This window comes from Vidua chalybeata, chromosome 24 (assembly GCF_026979565.1).
Source record: "Vidua chalybeata isolate OUT-0048 chromosome 24, bVidCha1 merged haplotype, whole genome shotgun sequence".
Lineage (NCBI taxonomy): Eukaryota > Metazoa > Chordata > Aves > Passeriformes > Viduidae > Vidua > Vidua chalybeata.
Window position 1 is genome coordinate 1,872,858 of NC_071553.1, and position 11,276 is coordinate 1,884,133.

At 62.3% G+C, this 11,276-nt stretch overlaps 1 protein-coding gene across 1 annotated transcript in view; it reads right to left on the minus strand.

Moving 5' to 3' along the window:
* KIF21B (kinesin family member 21B) overlaps nt 1-9,329 on the minus strand; it is a 41,424-nt gene extending 32,095 nt beyond the window's left edge. The window contains exon 1 of the mRNA XM_053963868.1: nt 9,295-9,329. The gene's annotated coding sequence lies outside the window, so the exon portion shown is untranslated. The remainder of the gene's footprint in view (nt 1-9,294) is intronic.
* Between the last annotated feature and the right edge of the window lie 1,947 nt (nt 9,330-11,276).

Sequence of the window (11,276 nt, forward strand, 5' to 3'; positions counted from 1 at the left end):
CTTCCCTCCCAAGGAGGCTGCCCAGCCAGGAAGGGCTGGCTGCCCAGGGAGCAGAGCCAAAGAGCTGGAGAGTGATGGGTGGAAGAGCTCCATGGGATTTTCCCTCTCTGTGCCAGGCCCCAGATGCTCATGGCCACCACCTCTTGTCCACCTTGTGTGTAGAGGGGCAAGGCTGCCCACTGCAATGCTGCTGAGGCACTGCCCCTCACCCAGCCACAGGCATCAGCTGCTGGGGCTGGCAGAGCTGGAGCTGGCAGAGCCCACCAGGGGCACAGCCCAGCTCTAGAGCCTGTCAGGACAGGTGGGCTGGGCAAGCCCGGACAGCACCTGGCTCCTCTCCCCACATTGCCTGCACTCAGGCTCCTGTCTCTGTTCCCACATCACCTGTGCTCACCCCACGCCCCACATCACCGGCATTTGCCCCATCTCCCCTCCCCACATGACCCTGCATTCACCCTGCTCCCATCCCCACTCCTCCCATGGCCCCATCTCTGCTCCCAGTGTCACCAGCCCCCTCCAGCCTCCCCAGCATCAGAGCTGCAGAGCACCTGCCCAGCAGCCCAGGCCTGCACACAGCCCTGCCAGCCTCGCTGTCCTCTCTGCTGCCCAGCTTCACCCTGCTCTGCCCCAGGCCTGCTGCCCTGTGACCCCACCAGCAGCCCAGGTCAGCCAGGAGGAGCAGCTCTCTCACCCTCCAGTGCTCTCCCAGGACACCTCACGGGCCAAGGACAGCCCAGGCACCACAGAGCCAGCAGGTGAGGAGGCGTGTGGGGTGCTCAGCTTGGCCAAGCAGCTCCCCAGGGCAGGATCAGAACAAAGTGCTCCAGGTTTTCCCACACCTCAAGCATGGATGGGGCTGCCTGCCCTCCCCAGTGGCTGCCCAGGCCCAGATCCCACAGGAGAATCTTCCCCTTGCCTGGGAAAGGATCTCCCAGCCCCAGTCTCCCTGAGCATGGGGACCAGGGAGAGGGCTGGCTGCCAAGGGCTGCCTCTCTGCACACAGGTTATATTGGACATAAACCAAGACAAAGTTCAGCATTTAATTACCACGGCAGGGAAGTGGCTTAGCAATCAGAGAAAATTGAATCAGGCTCCCCGGAGACTGCCAGGTCTGGTCAGCAAACAGTCCAATTAAGAGATATAGCCAGGCACCTCCCAGAGCAGCAGCACAGCACAGAGCCCCCCGTGCCACTGTGCCCCAGAGAGACCCTGCCAAGGCAGGGGTGCCTCAGCCAGCACAGCTGGATCAGCACTGGGCCAAGACAGAGCTCCTGGGCAGCCTGGACACCCCACAGAGCTGGGTGCACCCAGAGCCCCACTGGGCACAGCCCAAAGCGGGGACGTGCCCCTACATCCATCCCCCAGGGAAACCCACCCCAATACCACCCAGCCTGCTCCTTGCAGGGCAAGCCTGCCTCGCACCCCAGAGCCCCCTGGGCTCCCCCTAATCCCACCACTCCAGGCTTTCCCAGGCTTAGGGAAACCTTTAAATCAGGCCGTGGCAGGCACCATGTGCTGCTCATTAGCTCTGGCAGGAGCACGAGGCTGTGAGCTGCACCATCTGCTCCGTGCTGAGACCACGGCAGGGTGAGGGACTGCACAGGCCAGCAGCAGGGACACCCAGCCCGTGGCAGGGACCAGCAGGGCCCAGGGGATGCAGGGGACCCTGCTCTCCTCAGCCCAGAGGGGAGCAGAGCCAATCCAGTTTGGGGTCTCCCTGGACTCCAGCCTCACCCCCAGAGGTGACTGGCCTTAGCTCAGGCTGGGATCAGCCCAAGGGGAACACCAGGGGATGTCTGCACACAACAGACCCAGCACAGCCACCTGTAAAGGGTGTCACCAACCCCAGGAGGGGTGGCAAACACACGTGTGACAGCACATACAGTGTGACAGCACATACGGTGTGACACACGCCCCAGCAGCGCCCCAACTCCCCTCCAGCCGGGCAGGAACAGCCCCAAAAACACTGCCTCAGCAGCAGTACGGCAGTTCAGAGGGAGTTAGAGGAAAGCATCGTTCACCAACAGACACTGGGCCTGCCAGGCCATCGGCCTGATCCCACAAAGCCCAGCAGTCCCCCAGGTCTCATGGGCACAGAGGGACACAGTTCCCCACCCAGCTCTGTGCCCCAGCACTGAGGCTCCCATTTCCTCCCAGCTCAGCAAATCCCACCCACAGGACCTCTCCCTTTCCCTGGCGCCCCTGCAAGGTCCCCACATCCCACCTCCACCCCACTCCACTGTGCTGTGCCCATACTGGAGATAAGGCTTCCCTAGAGCCAGCGTGCTGGCAGCCTCCCAGTGCACTCCAGTTGCCACTGGGGAAACAACAACCTGACCTTGGCAGAAGATTCTGCAGCCCCAGAGCCCACCAGGAACACCAGAGCAAAACTGCCCACACCACATGGGAGCAGGTGGTACAAAAGAGGTGCTTCTCCAGCCCCTCCCCAAAATACAAATAAGGGGATATAAATAAATAAATTTATATAAATGGATATGGATAATATATTTATTATTTATAACTATACTATTCATATACATAAATGATTTTATATATTATATTGTTATTTATAAATAATATAAATATATACATATCTATATAAATAATATAACTATAAATATATAAAATAAATAATAAATATAAAAATAATTATATAAATAACTATTAAATATATAAATTATATAAGTAAATAATATATAAATTCTTATAAATCTGTATATATATTTATTTATATATAAATAAGATAGTATAAACAATAAATATATAAACAATTATATTGTTTATTTCTAGATATAAATAAATTGCTAAAAATAAATATAGATAAATATGTATAATTATATCTAGAATAAATATGTACAATTTATATATAAAAATAAATAAATAAATAAATAAAATAGAAATAAATAAATGCCAAGCCCTTGGCCAGCAGGACGGGGGATGCTCTGAAGTACCCAGGAGCAAACCCAGTCCCTCACCTGGGCAAGGAACAGAGAATATTTTGAGCTAATGTCTCCCTCAGGCCTGAAATAATGGATGAGCAGAGCCATGCAACACTGGGCCAGGGAACTCCGTGCTTGAAGGCATGGGGAAGAGGAGGAGCAGGAGTTCAGCTCCCTGCCAGCATCCCAGGCCAGAGCAGGGATGGGGACCTCTCACTGCAGGGAGGTGCCCACAGCCCCACAGGGCAGCTGGACACGGGACAGGGCAGCTTGGCACCAGGCTCCACCACAGCAAGCTGTGACAAGAAATCTTCCCCACCCACGTCAGGCTCCAAGGAGCTGCAGGGCTGGGAAAGGGAATGCCCCAGTCCTGGGGCTGAGCTCTCCTGGCAGTGGGGGTGGTGACTGTGTGACATCCACATCCCCTCTGCAGAGGGGCAGATTCCGAGCAAGAGGAGGCAGCCTGCACCCCAGAGCAGGGCAGGGCCAGCGGGGACACGAGCACACGCCAGGGCAGCGCTGCGCTGGCTCCTGCTCTGCCCAGAGAGGGAAGGGGTGGCAGGCAGGTGCCAGTGACTGTCGCCTCCACCAAGCCGAAGTAAAACCCATCAGCAACTGCCCAGGGTGCAGAGGAACCCCCTGCAGACTGATCTCCTGCAGCAGATCCCAGCGGCAGCTGCCCTCACAATCCACCACATCCCAAATCCGCCGGCTGTTTAACCAGTGGCATCGAGTGTTTTGACAGGCTCCGGCAGGAAACAGCCCTGTGGGACCAGCGGGGCCAGCCCCCCACCCCAGCAGGAGCAGCAGTAGAGCCACTGGCCAGGGCTGGCTCTGCGATTCGGGCCCACAGAGGATATCACCTTCCCTCCCCCGGGGCCAGGAGCCATGTTTCTGACAGCTTTGTTTGGGGCTTCATCTGCAGTTTTCTCCTGCCTCCAATTTCACTGCTGAGGCAGCAGCTGGCTCCGCAGGACTGATCCTTGGGAGGCCCTGGCCTCCCCAGCTCCTGAGGCTCACGGTACTCAGCTAAATGCCCTGCCCCGGGTGATGTGTGCAGCACCAAACCCGCCCGGAGCTGCTTTGCTGTGGGCGCTGGCACATCCGGGGGTGCAGCCCTGCTCCACTTTTGCACGTTTCCGCTGCAAAAGCCGATGGAGTGCCTGGCTGAAGGCAGCACTGAGCCCCCTGCATGCACACACCTGGGCCCAGCACCGCCCCAGAGCCCAGCGTGGTCCCCAACAGCTCCCTCCAGGCTGGGGAGCCCCTGTCCCCTGCTCTTGGGACACACGGCCCCGAGTCACAGCAGGCGGCAAAGCCCCAAAGTGAAAGCAGAGCAGCAGCGTGTCCAGGTGGCTTCAGCCCAGCACCAAAACACCCCCAGGATGGGGCAGGGGCCCTCTGCCACGGCTGAGCTGCCCTCAGCAGGTGCAAAGGCTGGCGAGAAAGGGGCTGGGGTGCCCACAGCGGTGGTTTGCCAGCCCAGCACCCTGAGGATAGAGCAGCCTCCTGAGATCTTTCCTTCCGGGGACCAGGGCTGCCCCTGGCCCTGCAGATGGGAGACAGAGCACCCCAGGGCTGTGCCCAGCACCAGGATGGGCTGCTCCCCTCCCCCCTTCCCCTCCCCCTCCAGGAGACAGTCACATCCCGTGCCTTGGGGTGGAATTGATTGCCTTATCGCTCCCTGCATGGCGCTGTAACAGCTGAGCAAAGCCAGGCCAACACCAGCCAAAGCTGCCAGGAGCCAGTGCCCCCCCAGGACCACACCAGAGGGCCTCCAAGGCACTGCAGCAGCAGGGGATGGTGGGCAGCAGGTACCAGGGCTGAGCCCTCCCTCTCCCCGCTGGAGCCCTTGGGCAGCACGGACAGTGGCACGAATTGGGTTCACTCCACCTTTCGCTGGATCCAAATCCACCCCAGAACAGCTGATGTGGAAGGGCTACAACTTCACTCCCTCCGTGAGTGACCCCAGCTGGTACCAGACACTTTGGGCTCCACCCCAGCAGGCAGAGAGCCCCAGCCATGGGGCACTAGAGGTGCCAGGACCCTGGCAGGGCTGGAGCCAGCTGATCCCAGCAGCAGGCCTTTGCCAGCTCAGTCGTTTGGCCAGAGCACCCCGAGGGTGTATGATAATGAGGGGAGGGGGACTCCGAGGAGGAGCTGGGAGTCCCTCCCCGAGGCACCAGCCAGCAATGGGCTCTGCCGTGGGCCACAGAGCATCGCAGCAGGGGCAGCCGCGAGAGCAGCAGAGCACTGGAGGTTGCAGAGTTTAAATAAACTTGAAATACGACTCAACTTCCTTCCCCAATTTCACAAGCTCCGTTTCCTGCGTCTCCTCAGCAGGCCAGGCATGCTCAGTGCCATGGCAGCTCTGGCACAGGGGATGCTGCTCCCTCTCAAACCAACCAGCCAGTTTGGAGGTGCCCTCAGGGAGCAGCTCTGCAGCCAGCCAGGCCACTCAGGCCTCCAGCCAGGGGGTTTAATGGCTTCGGGGGTCGATACATGCCATCAGCCCTTCCTGACACTGCAGAACCGCTGAGCTCTGCTTCCTGCAGGCAGCACAGCCAGTCCCACTGCCCGGCTCACCGGCCCCAGGAGCTGGCAGCACCTGCCTGCGAGCCTGGAGGGGGCTGTGGGGAGAGGGGCTGCTGAGGGGCACAAGCCCCCAGTTGCTGTGCCAAGCCTCCAACCAAGGCCTGGACAGAGGGCAGGAGTGGGGAGCTGCTGCTCCGGCTGCACGGCAGGCACCCGTTTGAAGGTGACCTACAAGAAGGAAGCAGCGGCTGCTGCCTGAGGAGGACGGGCCCCAGACCCAGCTCCTGCAGACACCCCTGCCCCAGCACGGCCTGGAGAGCCACAGCCCGGCCTGCCGGCTCCTCCTGCCCCAGGAGACACAGCGACACTCAGAACTGCCCCAGCAGACACAGCGACACTCAGAACTGCCCCAGGAGACACAGTGACACTCAGAACTGCCCCAGGAGACACAGCGACACTCAGAACTGCCCCAGGAGACACAGCGACACTGGGAACTGCCCCAGCAGACACAGTGACACTCAGAACTGCCCCAGGAGACACAGCGACACTCAGAACTGCCCCAGCAGACACAGCGACACTCAGAACTGCCCCAGGAGACACAGCGACACTCAGAACTGCCCCAGGAGACACAGCGACACTCAGAACTGCCCCAGGAGACACAGCGACACTCAGAAGGAGGCACAGTGACACTGGGAACTGCCCCAGCAGACACAGTGACACTCGGAAACCACCCCAGGAGACACTGTGACACTCGGAAGGAGACACAGTGACACTCGGTACTGCCCCAGGAGACACAGTGAGACTCGAAAGGAGACACAGTAACACTTGGAACCTGCCCTAGGAGACACTCAGAACCTCCCCAGGAGGCACAGTGACACTCGGTACTGCCCCAGGAGACACAGTGACACTCACAAGTCACACTAAGGAGCAAGCAAAGGCAGACCCTGCTGGCAGGGAGGGCAAGGGCCAGGGCAGGACCCAGCCCTGCCCTTGCAGCCACTGCAGGTCTGAGCTGCAGGTACAAGGTACAGGAACAAATCAGCCCCTGGGCCAGGAGGAGCTGCTGGGCCTGCATTTCCTTCTGCTGAGAGCAGCACTGCCGCAGGTACCGGCCATTTCCCTCCCAGCACGTGGGAAGCCTAAATCATGTGCCCACAGCTCAGCAGCCAGGCTCTTTGGAGCCCAGGGCAAATGGGGCAGACCAGGGTCTCGAGGAGAAGATGGGAGCCTGTGAGGCTGGCAGTGAAACACCACAGCAGCTCTCCTGCCTTCTCCTGCCACACCAAGGCAATCAGCAGGAACTGGGATGCACAGATCCAGCATCTCTGTTCAACTGTCCTTACTCCTCCCACCCCAAGGCTCTGTGGGACCACAGAGATGGATCCCAATGGCTGTGGCACCTCTTGACATCAGCTGGATCATCGCCAGCAACACCACCATCACTTCCCAGTGCCCTTGGCCCTTCCCCAGGTCCCACCTCCCTCCCACCAGCAGCACAGACACAGAGACCCCAAAGAAAGACACAGAGACCCCAAAGAAACAGCACAGCTGGCCCATTCATGTTATTATCAAGGGACAAAAGGGGAGCTTTGATCCATGTCCTGCTGCATCCCAGAAACATTCAATCTCCTCTGTGCTCTGATGGCTGAGAGAGGTAGGATCTGGGGCAGGTTTACTTCAAGGATCTTAGAGAATCCTGCAGCCTGGCTGCTCCACCGGCAGGGTGTCACCAGCACTGACAAAGGAAAACCTTGCTCTGCTCCAAGTCCAGAACAGGAGGGGACCCAGCCCCAGCCCCCCGGGGCTGCTGTGGCAGAAAAGGTGGGTGGTCTGCAGGGAGAGCAGTTCAGCCCTTGCACACTCAGCTCAGCATCAGAGCCACCTTCCTGCACGGCGTCACAACCTGATGGCTTTGTTTGGCAGCCTCCTCGCTCCCAGCCCTGCTCCTTTGTCCTCCCGACTCACCTCCAGCACCACATCCCTCCGTGTGCCCAGCTCTCACCAGCTGCTCTGAGCGGGATGTTGGCTCGCTCCCTCAAGGAAGGGGTGCAGGAGGGTGGGAGCTCTCCCCCCTCCCTGGATCCTCACCATGACGGCTCCAGCCCCACTGCAATGCTGCATACCCCCACCACCTCCCTGCTGCGGTCCCCTAGCCAAGCACCAGCCAGCCCAAGACCCCAGTGCTGGAAGGGAGCTGAGGGATGAGGAGAGCCCCGCAGAAACGACTCCACAGCCGCCATGCCGTGGGGCACCCACCCCATCTCCGGGACGATGTTCAAAGGCATCATCTCGAGAGAAATGCAGGATGGAGACGGGAAGAGTCTGGCCAGGAGGAAATCTCCACCCCCATGGTCGGCATTAACTCGGTTCCCGGGTCAGTGTCCTGGCACAGACACTCTATCTTGGCACAGCCCCCCTGCCCCTGTGCAGCCACCCCAGCAGCAGCCGCAGCAGGGGCTGCCGTCACTCCTGCAGCTCCCCCATCCTTCGCAGCCAAAGCCTGGCCTCGACCCTCGGCCTTTCGAGAGGAGAACGGCAAAAAATCCCCTCCGGCTGCTGCCAGGGCGGGCAGGACGGAGGGGCAGGGGGAGCTGGGAGGTGTCGCGGTGCACACACACGCGGGCACACGCACACAGCCCTGCACATCCGCGTGCACACGCACACACAGCCCCACACCCACCCGCTCTCCCTCCATCGCTGCCGCTGCACCAGCAGCATCTTTTGTGCTCCCGCTCCGACCAGGCGGGGCGCGGGCAGTGCCCCCCGAGCCCCGGCGCGGTCCCCGCAGCCGCCAGCCCGCACTGCCCGTGCCGGCGGGGGCACGGGGCACAGAGCGGGGCAGGCACGGCGTGTCCGGCCGGCCGGGACGGGCTGCGGGGCCGGGCTCCCACGGGCTCCGACCCGCTCCACCACCACCACGGGCCCGGCAGATGCGACTGCCCCGGCACAGGCACGGTGGCCGGTCCCTTCCCCCGGGGGACGGCGGCTCCGGCCGCGGCAGGGTCCCGGGCCGGGCAGGGTCCCGCGTTGCCGCTCCGTGGGATTCGGATCCCCTGTCTCGGCGGGGACTCCTTCCTCCCGAGGGGCAGGAGCGGCAGAGCCCCGCCGCCGCGCACCGGGCCGGGCATGGCGCTCACAAAGACGAGGGTGACACAGGGGAGTGTCACCCGTTCCCGCGGAGCTCGGCCTCGCCCGGCCCACGCCCCCCGAGCTCCCGCAGCCCCCCGAGCCCCGGCGGGCTCCGAGGCCGCCGGCAGCTCCTCTGTGAGGTGCGGGTCTGCAGGCGCATTGTTCCCAGCACAAAGGACACCGAGATACCGCATCGTTTCCCACCACCCAGCGGGGGGGGCGGCAGGGAGCCCCCACAATGCCGGGCATCCTGGTGACACTTCGGACGGCCAAAGCCACCCGCGCAGCAGCCGGGAGCTGCCCAGGCTGGGCGTCCGCCGGCTCTGCAGGTGGAGGAGCCGGGGGTCCCGGCCTCGCCGTCCGCCGGCCACGGGGGATGGCGGGCGGCGGGGGCGGGCGGAGGGAAGGCAGCGCCGGCGGTGGGGAGAGGGGGGAGACATCCCGAAACGGTGGGGAGCGGGGGGTGGGGAGGAGAGCGGCGGGGCCGTGGGGGGTGCGGCAGAGAACGGCCCGGCGGGGTCTCAATGCCCCGGGGTGGGGGTCGGAGCCGAGCGGGCACCCACCAACCCCCGCCTCGCACCGCAGCGGCTGCGCCCGCCCCGCCTTTCGGCACCGGTCCCGGGCGCACCGAGCTCCGCGCGGCCCCGGACGCGCAGCCCGCCCCGCGGGAAGCGCCGATCCCCGCACTCACCTCACGGCCACCTTCACGCAGCTGTCCGGGGCCGCCATGGCCCCGCACGGCGCCGCGGCCGCCGCTGCCCCGGAGCATCCGCGGGGCGGGAGGGGCGGGGCCGCGGGCGGGGCGGGGCCGGACCAGGTGCGGGGCGGGGCCGGGCAGGGACACGCCCCCAGGGCCGGACCGCGGGCACGCGACGGAGGGCGCGGGATCCCGCTGGGAGCCGGGACACGGGGACACGGACAGACACACGGACAGGGACACAGGGACACACGGACAGACACACGGACACACGGACACACGGACAGAGAGACAGAGACACACAGACACAGGGACACACGGACAGGGACACACGGACAGGGACACACGGACAGGGACACACGGACACACGGACAGACAGGGACACACGGACAGAGAGACAGAGACACACGGACACAGGAACACACGGACACAAGGACACAGGGACACACAGACAGGGACACACGGACACAGGGACACAGGGACACACGGACAGGGACACACGGACACAGGGACACACGGACACAGGGACACAGGGACACACGGACACAGGGACACACGGACAGGGACACACGGACAGGGACACACGGACACAGGGACACACGGACAGGGACACATGGACACAGAGACAGACACACAGAACAAGAGACAGAGACACATGGACACACAGACACGGACAGAGAGACAATGACACACGGACACACGGACAGGGATACATTGACACGGATACACAGACACACAGACAGAGACACACGGACACACGGACAGGGATACATGGACACACGGACACACAGATAGGGACACACAGACACACAGACAGGGACACACGGATACACGGACAGGGACACACGGACACACGGACAGGGACACGCGGGTACAGGGACATGCAGACAGTGACACGGGGACACACAGACAGGGACACACGGACACAGGGACACACAGGCAGGGACACACGGATGGGAACAGGGACACGCGGGTACAGGGACATGCAGACAGTGACACGGGGACACACGGACAGGGACACGGACACACGGACACAGCTCGCATTCACACTCGCACTCGTCAGCCCCTGCTGCCCTCTGCCGGGTCAGGGCCCCGCTGCCGCTGCGGGCTGTTCCGGGGCTGTGCCCGCGCTTCTCCGGGCTGTACCGAGGGCTGTTCCGGGCTGCAGCGCGTCTCCACAGGGCTGGCACCACTCCGACACCTCCTTGGCTCCACTGGATCCCGTCCCCTCTGGCGCTGGGGCGTGACACCGTGGAGCAGCAGGATACAGAGCAGGGCAGGGACTGACAGAGCCACCGGGACTGGGGCCTGGCAGCCCTTTGGGCTGCCCGAGGCTGTGGTGAGTCTATCCTAAGAGGACGTGGCATGCCAGGATGGTGTCCAGGTGCCGGAACAGCTCCCCAGCGTGCACAGTCCGTACTGCAGGGCTGGGGTCCGCGCAGCCAGCTGGGCACCCGCGCAGCAGAGGGCAGCGCCCTCGAGCTGTGCCCACAGCGCCATTGGCTCCATCCTCGGAGCTGGTCTCACAGGCTGGTGAGGGAAACACATCCAGAGGCCATCAGAGAGCAGGGCTGGAGACAGACAAGCACTGGGGAGCTGAAGGAGTCCCTGTTCTGGCTTTCCTGAGTTGCACTCACGTTGCTGGGGCCGATGGCAGCCGGACACAGCCAGGCCCTGGCTCTGCATCTCCCAGCAGGGGTGGGACCTACAGGGGACTCCCAGCTCTGCAGGTTGGTGTCCAAGTCAGGGCAAATAGCAATGGAGCACAAGGGCAAACTGAGGCACTCAGTTTTCTTTTGAGTCCAGGCTGTATCCTGGGAAAGGGATAGCCAGGACATGCCAGCACTGGTGGCTAGCAGCTGGTGGCCGATGGCTAGTGAGGCAGTGCTGTGCCCAGCACAGAGCCCAGAACCCGCCCTCTGCTCTGCAGTCTGGGTACCTTCACCCCTCCCCATGTTTGCCCCTCCCAAGGTGCC